This window comes from Danio rerio, chromosome 19 (assembly GCF_052040795.2).
Source record: "Danio rerio strain M-AB ecotype USA chromosome 19, GRCz13ab, whole genome shotgun sequence".
Lineage (NCBI taxonomy): Eukaryota > Metazoa > Chordata > Actinopteri > Cypriniformes > Danionidae > Danio > Danio rerio.
Window position 1 is genome coordinate 5,782,247 of NC_141039.2, and position 7,754 is coordinate 5,790,000.

At 32.3% G+C, this 7,754-nt stretch overlaps 1 long non-coding RNA gene across 1 annotated transcript; it reads right to left on the reverse strand.

Moving 5' to 3' along the window:
- Positions 1–547: 547 nt before the first annotated feature.
- Positions 548–2,762, reverse strand: LOC147832434 (uncharacterized). Its single transcript, XR_015516405.1, has 3 exons — positions 2,202–2,762; positions 1,469–2,006; positions 548–1,231 (listed from the first exon to the last, which is right to left on the reverse strand). It is a non-coding gene; the product is annotated as an uncharacterized LOC147832434 (long non-coding RNA).
- Positions 2,763–7,754: the final 4,992 nt, after the last annotated feature.

Here is a 7,754-nt window from a genome sequence, read left to right on the forward strand (position 1 = left end):
GGGGGTCCCGACCCCCACTTTGAGAACCACTGGTTTAATGTACACGAGTGGCGTAAAGATGTCAGAAAGTTTAACCTAGAGCCTTAAAACCAATGTGCTGTGTCTTTAATATTACATCACCTCTGGGGTCGCAGAAAATGGAAAGGCTGATGGTTTTTATTTGCATTGCGTTTTTGAATGTAACTAATAACTATTTGATTCTTCTGTTGGTTATGGTTATGGATAAAATACGGTAATTCTAGAAGTTTAATAAAATTAATTTGATTTTTGAAAATCCCCAAGCGACCCCCCCACCAACCCCACCACCACTTGTTTAGCAGACTGGAAAGACATCTAAAACATGCAGTGCTGGTGGTCCTCTATGAACGTGGTTGACTGTGGTTTAAAGCAAATGGGACGTTTCATTTTACTCTTTTTTCAAACACTTAAACGCCACAAAAGAACAACATTTCTGATAGCTCGAAAGCAGCACGAGTCATTTTCATAGCAAAGAAAAACATCCAGAACTATGACAAATACCATCCGTTTGAATTAGAAACTCTGGAGATCGATTCAAAAACATCTTTTATTGTCTCTGAAACTCCATGTCAACCCAACGACAGCAGCTCAATGTTGAAAAGTCGAGGGACGTACATTAATACAAACAATAACAGAAGATCACACAGCTCTTAATAATATATAGTAATATATTTATTCATACTGCCATATCCATTTATATTGGTTAATTGTATAAAACAAAAATAAAAACTAAAATTCAAAATCAAAAGTACAGTCTTTGTGAATCCCCAAGGATTAAAATGGTTTCATCCGCGTCGCCTTGATCACCCGATTTACCGTCTCAAACTGTGACCCCCAGATTGTAAATGTGTCCCGAAATCAGTCACACACTCACTGATAACAAGCTGTGTTGATTGAGATGTGTGTGTGTGTGTGTTTGTGTTTGTGTGTGTGTGTGTGTGTTTGTGTGTGTGTGAGAGAATGACAGAGAGATAGAATGAGAAACACCGGCGTTTAGGCGGCAAAACTGAGGTAAAATCCAACAAATTAACCACGCAACTATATGTGGGAACAGAAACAGTATTTTTGGGGGAACGTAACATCAAAAAAGCATTATTTTTCATAGAGATATCAGTATTATTTAGGGATTTGTCAGCTATAAAGAAACTATATCAGTGTTTTGTGGCCTTTCTGGTGTAAAACAACCCTTGACGTGTGCAATATCATTTACAGGCTTGATTTAACAAGCGCATATGATCTGTCATAGCGTAATGAAAGTGTAACTAAAGTGACTGCGACATTAATAAATGACAAGAGAATATTCCGCTTATTATTTATTCTCGTTAATCAACATATCTGCATCTCTAAAAGCGGAAAATGGGATTTAAAAAAAGAAGCATGTCTATCCAAATGACAAGTCTCAGAAAAAAATAAGAAGAAAACATCAGGAAATGGTCCTCAACTCGACTACATGTATGATGAGGTCTTTAGTAACAAATGGAACAATCTTATTGGATCCCAAGAATCCCAAATGTAAATTCTGAAGGGATAACATGATGATGAAATGTTTTTTAAGAAGTGAAAACAGCCGACATGTAATCGCTCAATGTAACAGTGTGTGTGCAAGACCTCAGTTATATGATGCAGCCTATTAAGTTATGACCAGTTTGTAAAACTAATGAAATATATAACGAACATGTCATATTTTGTCTTAAAATCAAAGAAGCGTACAGCTGAAGTCAAAATTGTTAGCCCCTGTTTATTTTTTCTTCAATTTCTGTTTAACAGAGAGAAGATTTCTTCAACACATTTCTAAACATAATAGTTTTAATAACTCATTTCTAATAACTGATTTATTTTATCTTTGCTATGATGACAGTAAATAAAATTGCACTAGATTTTTTCAAGACTTCAATACAGCTTAAAGTGACATTTAAAGGCTTAACTAGTTTAATTAGGTTAACTAGGTAGGTTGGGGTAATTAAGTTATTGTATAACGATGGTTTGTTCTGTAGACCAGTGGTTCTCAAACTTTTTTCATCAAGTACCACGTTAGAAAAAAATACTTTCTCCAAGTCCCACCAAAATGAGCAGTTTTAAAAATACAGTAGTGTAGTAGGCCCAGTAAAGCAGCTACAACTCCGTGTACCACTAAGGAAGCCCGCGTACCACTAGTGGTACACGTACCACAGTTTGAGAACCACTGCTGTAGACTATTGAAAAAATATATAGCTAAAGGGGCTAATACTTTTGACTATTAAAACTGCTTTTATTCTAGCCAAAATAAAACAAGACTTTCTCCAGAAGAAAAAAATATTATCAGACATACTGTGAACATTTCCTTTCTCTGTTAAACGTCATTTGGGAAAAATTTAAATACAAAAAAAAAAAAATAATTCAAAGGGGGGCTAATAATTCTGACTTAACCCGTGTATATAAAAACCCCATAATACCATTATTACTGATGCATCTACGCAACAATGTACTAAAAAAAAGCCATTAATTCACATTTTTTGAAGCTTCTCCTACAAACAAAGACAATCATTTTATATATCCACTTTGATATATACAAATATTTAATTGCGCACGTCTATACATGTCTATACAATGCACATGTCATACGACATCGACGATTTTATAAAATCTCTTACAAAACGCTTTACAAAAGCATCGACTTTGAAACTTGTTTCCAGAAAATGGCATTTTTGCCTCCTGAATTGCACTGCTGTGTCAACGACTGAAACGTTTGGAATTTTTTTTTAAATTTTTTTTAAAATTTTTTTTTTATTATTTTTTTTAAATAGTCTTAAATTTTTTTTTAAAGTCTTTAGTTGAAATTGTTGTGTAAATTATCTCTTAAAATGGTTAGTTCACCCAAATATTTTAAATGATAATTTACTCAACCCTTAAACGGTTTTAAATCTATTTGAGTTACTTTTTCTGTTGAACACAAAAGAGGATATTTTGAAAAATGTTGATAATAGTTTTTTCTAAGAAGGTCAAATGTTTCTAGTATGCTTAAAATATCTTATTTTGAAGGTCTGGATCTATTTCAGGGAGAGTAAATACACTATAAAAATTATTCATATGATACCATCGATTGACAATTTATTTATTTATTTTATTTTTTGCATTAAGTGGTTGTAAAAAAATGTATTTGGGCTGAATTTAAACAAATTAAGTAAATTGAATTTGATTGTTTAAATTCAACCCATCTCAATTGTTTGCAACAATTTTGCAGAAATATATATTTTTTCAGTGTAGTGAGTAGATTTTTGAGTAAACTGTCCTTTTAAATAGCTTGTATATACACTTCTGTATATACACAAAATTGTTACATATTTGAGGGCTAAAATATGACCTAGACATGTTATCAACAGCCTAATGCTGGATATTTCTGGCACCTGAAGATTGTAGTTCAACTAAATTCAGCATCCTGTTTATAAGCATTGTCTCGAAGCTGATGCTGACAAATGATCAGACTAATGTAAACCAGACCGAATTTTTTAAAATAATAAATATGCATAAAATGTGAAGCATGTATGAGCACATACATCATGGAGAGGTCTATTTGATGTTTTTCTGGTTACATCAGAAACGTGCATTTTTAAAGCGTTTGCTCATCTGCGAACATCCATCAGATGTAAATTTCCGGACGTTAAATGGACGTTTTGAATATGCATTTACAATGTTTCAATGTTGAACGTTCCTACAGCAGACGTTTTTAAGACGTTTATCAGACCTTTGAAGAGAAATAATCTTCATAATACATGTTTCAGATGTACAGTTAAAGTCAGAATTATTAGCCCCACTGAATTATTAGCCTATTAGCCTAGAAGATGTTTTTCAGTACATTTCTAATCATAATAGTTTTAATAACTCATTTCTAATAACTGATTTATTTTATCTTTGCCGTGATGACAGTAAATATTATTTGACGAGATATTTTTCAAGACACTTCAATACAGCTTAAAGTGACATTTAAAGGCTTAACTAGGTTAATTAGGTTAACTAGGCAGGTTAGGGTAATTAGGCAAGTTATTGTATAACAATGGTTTGTTCTGTAGACAGTCGAAAAAAACAATTGCTTAAAGGGGCTAATAATTTTGTTTTTAATAACTTAAACAAAATTAATAACTACTTTTTTTCTAGCCAAAATAAAACAATGACTTTCTTTAGAAGAAAAAATTTTATCAGCAATACTGTGAAAATTTCCTTTCTCTGTTAAACATCAGTTGGCACATATTAAAAAATAAATAAATAAATAAAAGGGGGCTAATATTTCTGACTTCAACTATGTGTGTGTTGAAGTCATATATATATATATAGGTCTGGATGATATGAGGGTAGGCCTAGCACACACACACACACATCACAAAGACGTTTACGGACATTAAATAGACATTTGAATGATGTATTCATAGACATTTGAATGATGTTTCAAATTATAAATGTTTGTAAAGCAGACCTTTTTTAGATGTTTTTCAGACCTTTGAACAAAAACCAAACGATCATTAAAATACATGTTTCAGATGTATGTTTGCTATCAGGGTGCATATCGTTATCGTGATTTTAATTGACAACCATAATCGATTTATTAAATTCTGTGTATATAACAGTATGTAAATTTGTGGGCGTGGCTAACTGCAGCCGCATGATGTAAGGCTGAGTGAAATTTTTGTATACATATTTAAATCTCCATATACAAGATTCACTGTTTTCAACAGACTTACATTATCCTCCGGTTTCACAAACAAGGTTTAAGGCTAGTCAAGATTAAACTGCATATTTGAGCGGTCTCAACTCAAAATAACTTGCGGTGAGGTGTCTTAAATTATGCCAGTGTTATTTTTTGTCTTGGGTGCACACCAGTAATATATTTTTCTAAGGCCATTTTTATTAATGTAGCTTAAATAGCCTAATTTAACTAAGCCTTAGTCCTGACTTAATCTAAGCCCTGTTTGTGAAACTGGGCCGGCATATTTGTGTGTGTGCGTTTGTGTATGCAAATCGACTCTCTGCCAGCAGGAGGCGCATTTGTGTATAAAGAAATAGCGGTTTCCTCTGTAACGGCTTTATCAAATTGTCATTTACCAGACATTGTAGGAAGGACTTTCCCCAGTCAATGCAAGCGTTGTGTTAAATAACTAGATTGTGAAATATATTATTACAGTGAAGTAAAATTACTCACACTGTGCTAGATAACTTCGGCCATATCACCCACCCCTTAACATCAGGTGCAATGTGAAATATTAACATCTCCCTAAAACAAAAAACACACACAGTGATCTCATATACGGCTGAACATGAACGCGTCGGGGTCTAAAAACACTTGAGTGGATGAACAAATGCATCTCTGACTAAGCAAAAACCTTGGACTGAGCAAAAATAATTAAGGGATGACATCTAAAGGTCACATACTATCACAAAAAACGTCAAAATATGACCTTTTTATTGCATATTTGATCTGCTGGAATACTTCTCTTCTCTAAAGAGGAAACCAAAATGCGTAAAGGTAAATCTAGCAGTCAGTGTGTTAATCCCAGCTGACTGAAGTGTAAAATTACGAGTACTTTTTTGGAACAACTGCATATAAATGAACATAAAAGTGGCTCATTATAATCGTTTTCATCATCTGAAACGTATAATGACGTTTTAATGCCACAAACAGGCATCAATAGGCAACCAGATCCGTGCACATCCATCTGTACGCTTTCAAGAAGCCCTATTCAAATATTCTATTGCAGCTCATTTCAGTAAGATCATCCTCTAACGCTTACCTAAAGACAGAGAAAGTAAAACAGACAGCAACATTCTCAAAACAGAAAAAAAGAGCACAATTGTGAGGAAAAACCAGTACAAACAAACACTTCTGATTGCTTTCATAATGGGAGATCAGTGTATTTGTGCGCTGAATTATGAGGACTGATTGTAAAGCGCGTGATTACGCTTGATTCATTTAGTTTTGAGGACACAGGACAATCAGTGGAGACGTGAAAAACAAACACTTAAGGCCTCATTCATGAAACAAAAATAAATCAGCTGTAAATAATTCATTCCAAAAATACATTAAACATAATGGTCTTTCATGCTTTATTATATTGGTCTCAAACTCAATTCCTGGAGGGCCACAGTTTTGCACAGTTTAGCTTCATCTCACACCTGCTTAATCGTCTCTAGTAGTCTTGAACACCTTGATAACTTGGATCAGCTGTGTGTAATAAGGGTTGGAGCAAAACTGTGCAGAGCTGTGGCCCTCCAGGAATTGTATTTGAGACCTATGCTTTATTATAATACATTAAGTACCTAAAGCATGTCTTGCTGTGTATATTGTGGGGTTTTACCTTTGTCCTAGAGTCAGGTTTCCAAAAATACACTGCAAAGATGAATGATTAAAAATATCCTTAGGTATTTTCTTTTTAATTGTGATGTAAATATAAACCACTTCCGTATTTATCATTCAGTAATAACCACTTCAACAATTTTATTGTGTAACTTTGACAATAGATCAAGAACTTTGTCAAATCATGCCAAAATTGTGAAAGAGATATTTAATTGAGAATAATTTACAACAGACACACACACAATAAAAATAATTTCAATTTTAAAAATATTATATCTTTTATTTTCAATGTTTACATATATACATATGATTGTAAATATTATATTTACATTTTATTTTCACCATGTATATATACAAATGTACATGTATATATTTCACCATGTATGTATGTGTGTGTGTGTGGTGTGTGTGTGTGTGTGTGTGTGTGTGTGTGTGTGTGTGTGTGTGTGTGTGTGTGTGTGTGTATGTGTGTATGTGTATATGTATATATATATATATATATATATATATATATATATATATATATATATATATATATATATAAATATATATATATATATAATATATATATATATATATATATATATATATATATATATATATATATATATATATATATATATATATATATTAATCAATGTGAAGAGTACGTAAAGTTTTTTTTTTCTGTAGAAAGCAAGTTCATAGATGTTCAACATGACCCCCTTCAGACACTTTCATCAACCCGAATGTTATATATTTCTATAATTTATATTTTCTTCAGTTAAATACTTTGTGTTTGTAATATGACAAAATAGTATGCATGTTATTATTATTTTTGAATCTCAAATAAAGGATAAATAATTTGAATTATATTTTAAAATTGTACTTTATTATTGGTTTATATATTGATTTTATATATATATATATATATATATATATATATATATATATATATATATATATATATATATATATATATATATATATATATATATATATACACACACACAGGGCTTGACATTAACACCCGCCAACCTGCCAAATGCGGGTAGACTTCAGCTGTGGCGGTTAAGACAGCCACTCCCACTAGCCACTTTGGCTTGTTGGAAATAATCTCGACAATAAAGAGGGCCCAATATGGGTGCAAATGTCATCTTATAATCGAGAAGCAGCACGACTGACAAAAATAAATATGTTCACACAAGCAAAAAAAAAAAGCAGGTGAATATTGAATGAGAGGATGATAACTTTCGCTAACAGCTGATGCGATGCGAGAGACTGTTAGAAATGTTTTTTTGAGCTCTGAAAAGTCGTGTGAAATAGAAAACTAAGTGTAATACAACACTATGAAACCGTGACCCATTTGCTCATGCTCACTGAGCAAGCTCATACACGACACACAAAAAGTGAAATGAATAATGTGGACATAACA